The sequence below is a fragment of the Callithrix jacchus genome, chromosome 7, assembly GCF_049354715.1.
Source record: "Callithrix jacchus isolate 240 chromosome 7, calJac240_pri, whole genome shotgun sequence".
Taxonomy (NCBI): Eukaryota; Metazoa; Chordata; class Mammalia; order Primates; family Cebidae; genus Callithrix; species Callithrix jacchus.
Window position 1 is genome coordinate 27,739,083 of NC_133508.1, and position 4,183 is coordinate 27,743,265.

The 4,183-nt window shown below is 40.4% G+C and overlaps 1 protein-coding gene across 5 annotated transcripts in view; it reads right to left on the bottom strand.

The window, feature by feature from the left end:
* Positions 1–653, bottom strand: part of LOC128932556 (amyloid beta A4 precursor protein-binding family B member 1-interacting protein-like) — a 36,176-nt gene extending 35,523 nt beyond the window's left edge. For all 5 annotated transcript variants that reach the window (XR_013519603.1, XR_008482509.2, XR_013519604.1 and 2 more), the window contains exon 1: positions 253–653. The gene's annotated coding sequence lies outside the window, so the exon portion shown is untranslated. The remainder of the gene's footprint in view (positions 1–252) is intronic.
* Between the last annotated feature and the right edge of the window lie 3,530 nt (positions 654–4,183).

Consider the following 4,183-nt stretch of genomic DNA (forward strand, 5'->3'; position numbering starts at 1 on the left):
CTGGGGGAAGAAGAGGTCCCAGAACTGGGCACTGGGGTAGGGAAGAGGAAGGAAACCAGCCAGACACAACAGGGAAAGAAGAAGGTGCGGGGACTCGAGGCAGAGCCAGTCTTCCTGCCTGGGAGCTGGGCCTAGGAAAGCTAACTAGGGGAGAGAGGGAGGAGCCCCAGGTTGTGCATTTCTCTGGGGGAACTTTGAGTCAGCAACAGCCAGAGGATCCCTGAGGCCAAGCGGTATCCGTTGGCTCCCTACCTTTGGGCATCTTCTGGTGGCCAGGGTGCTCCAAAGCAGCGGGGTCAGGCACTAGAGCCATCTCCATCTTGTAGATCTGAATCGAAGCTGAAGAACAGCTCAGCTCTCCTCACCCTGAGCCGGCCCCGCTTGGGGCTGGCATTGGGGTATAACGCGTTCAGGGCGCCTGTAACTCCTCTCTGCTGGGGCTGTGCCTTTGGTGGCCGCCAACTCATAGATGTCAGAGCCGCAGGACGGCTCTGCAGAACCCCAGCACCCGCCCTGCTTGGGGCTGGCTTTGGTCCACATGTGACAGGTCAGCGTGGTTTTTATGGGGAGCCTCTGCTGTTCCTGGGCACCTTGGGTCTTTGCTTGCTTCCAGGTCTATAGGGCTCAGCACCTGCTGACTCTCCCAAAGGAATGACACCAACTTTGAAGGCACTAACAGAAGGCCTCCAACGGAAGGCCAGTTGCCCTGACAACCAGATCGTGTCCTGCTTAGGAGGAACCAATCAGGCCTTGAGTTCCCTCCACGTGCGGTCCTTCCATTTGTGATGTGGGAGCCCAGGCACGGGCTCACAAGGCCCCACCCCCCAGCGGCCTGCCCCAGCTGTCATTCATTGATGGCTGCTAGCAATTTTCTGGTTTCCTCACTGTGAATTATGAATATGAATGATGTTAAAATCACTGTAACCAAATGTGCCTCATGCACTGTGTGACATCCAAAGGGTCCCCTTTCCCCCATGGCTTCTGAGGGTTTTTGAAACTAGAAAGCAGGTGCTTTCAGGAAAAAAACACTGCCACGAGTTAAGTCTACTCTGTCATGTTAACATGTGTACATGTTATATGCATACATATTTAATGTGTGTATATAATATACATGCATTCAATAAGTATATATTCAGTTTACATGTTTTTGAAAATAACACAAATATTCATTTAAACTAGCAAGTGTAATGGGGAATTTTTCTAAAATTCATACACTGAGTACATCACATTTTTCTAAGGCTCATGTGGATAGAGCACCTTTCTAGATGCAGCCCTTTACACGTTACTGGTGTTTTCCTTCTTTCATCAAACGTTTCTTTAGAATTGACTCGAGGCAAGATATGGTAGAGAAATGGAAGAATCAATTAGGGGAGCTGTTCAACTAGTAGGTTAGACTGACAGGTATACACACAACTTTAATAAAATGGTATGTATTGAACGAACCTGGGGAGAAGTGCTAAGATGAGCTCCAAATCCCTGTATTTATGAGGATGCCCTCTTCATAGTAAAATATTAGTAATACAATAGCATGCTCTCCTTGATCTCTCACCTTTAATTTCACGGTATAATCTTCCACCATTTGTATCCTAACCAAGCATTTCCTCCATAATCCCCAGGAAATAGCAAAACCACTGAAAATAAACATTTCAATCTTAGATTTACTGTTGAAAGAAGTGTGTCATTGATGCCTCAGTTTATTATTGTGGCGCCAAATTCCCAGTGCAGAAGCAGCATGAGCTGGAATTCATGCCCTTCATTTGGAATGATTGCAAATCACTGACTTTTCTTGGTAAATATTTGTGTAATTACTCACAGTTAAAATCCCATGGTAACTGAATTTGAACCATGTCAGGAAACTCACGTTATTTAATTAAACCATTGTTATTGGAACTAGGTGGAGCATTGATGACCTGTATTTTTTTTTCCCTGATGTCTTCTTTTATGTCTGCAATAAACATTTATTGTTTTCCTTACGTCAAGTTTGAAATTTTATCAATTCTAGAAATATTTTAGTTCTTGTTAGTCTTGTGAATCACCCTTGATGTTACATTTTATAAATGAGCTTCACTGGTATATAGTATATAGGACAGGTTTTAGTTTCTGTATTTTACTTACACATAATCAAATCAATTAATAGCTTTTAATGGATTGCTTGACTTTGTTGTTATATTTTAAGTAGATACATTATCTAAGGATGTAAAAGTCTGTCTTTTCCATTCAGATATTTGTTTCTATTGTTGTTTTTGCTATTGTGTTCATGGCTAGAGACTCCAGGATAATGTTGAATCATATTAATTATAATAGTGCCTTTAGTGATGTATCAGTCATGTCTCTTATTTTCTGATTTTGATGCCTTGACATCTGGGGCCTTGTTGACCCTGGAGGGACTGCCCCTCTCAGGATAGGCTAATTCTTGTACATAATAAAGAACTTTCCTGCCTGTATGCATTCATATACAAACCAACCAACCCAGAGTTTATACCTCCTTCTTTATCCTCTCTTCCTCACTCCTTTTTCTTCTTCATCTCTGTTTATCTCTTTTGCAGTCTTTATTCTTTCTTATCACTCTCACATTTCTGACCAGTATCCTGTTTCCCTAATTTCCTCAGGACGAGTTAGCAGCCTCTTCTATCCTGAAGACGATGACGTCATTCAAACTAGACAACGCGAAGCCTGATTGCCCTGCCTTGCTTGTTCCTTCCTATGGAAACAGCAATAAAGTTTCTTGCCCATGTTTCCCCCTTTCCTCTTCCTTCTGAGTTACCTCGATGTTTCCCTGTCCTGCCCTTGTTGTGTGCTGTGCCTGTTGTTTCCAGGGAACTGTGAGTAGTAAAATCAACTACTTCCCTCATGACAGTCATTTCTGTGTTTGTGTGTCTTACCACTACTGATTAAAAGAAATCCTGGGTACCATAAATGTAACTAACATTTCAGTTCATGCTGTATTATTAAATATGTTTTTTGCTGTAGGTTTCTGATCCATTTATCAGTATAAAGGCATCTTCCTGAACTGTGAGCTTCTTAAGGGGTTTAACACTTTTTAAACAAGGGGTGGTGTTGAATTTTATCAAGAGGCTTTTTGACATGTATTGACGTAATTATTTGCTTATTTCTTCTATGTGTTTTTCTAATAAAAATGATACTGATTGTATAATAGTTTAAAATTAAAGGTTCTTCAAAGATCCTTAAGATATAATAGTGTGAAAGTCTAAATCACCATATGTAGATTTTCATAGTAAATATCTGGGAAACTGTTCCACAAATATTAATTCCCCTCACCTACTTTAACAATATGAATGAATATAAAGTGGAGAAGACTGCAGGAAGCTGCTGCCTTGCACTCTCCCCTACCTTGCCTTTGATAGTCATCTGTATGGAGAAGAAAAATAATACAAACTCTTAACCCTAAGTTTAGAGGAGGAATCTTTCGGGGGCCACCAAGACAACTGACCAAAAAACTTCTGGAACTAATAAGCAGTTATAGCAAGGATGCAGCATACAGGGTTGACATAGGAAAGTCAATTGCAGTTGCTCCTTTACACACCAGGAATGAGAAATTAGAATTTGAAATTAAAAGCACAATACAATTTATGTTAACATCCCTTCCCCCAAATGAAGTACTTAGGTTTAAATATATCAAAATATGTAAAAGATCTATGAGAAAACCTACAAGATTTTGATTAAAAAAATCAAAGAAGTACTAATAAATAAAGAGATATTTTATGTTCACCGATAGGACGCCCTAGCACTAATGAAATGTCTGTTCTTCCCAACTTGCTCTTTGAATTCAACACAATCCTCATCAAAATCCCAGGAATTTATCTTATGGAAACTGACAAATTAAAGCCAAAGTTCATATGGAGAGTCAAAAAAACAAAACAAAACCCAGCAACAACAGAAAATGAAAACAAGGATAACCAACAAAATATTAGAAAAGGAGAGAGTCAGGGGACTAACAGTACCCAATTTCAAGATTTATTAGAAAGCCACAGCAATGAAGACAGCATGGCATTGGCAAAAGAACAGACAAATAAATCAATGGAACAGAATAGAAAGCCCCAAAATAGACCTATGCAAATATTCGACAAAGGGGCAAAGACAATGAAGAAAACATAGTCTTGTCAACAGGTGGTGCTGGAACAACTGCATTTCCGTATGCAAACACAAAAACAAAGAATCTAGA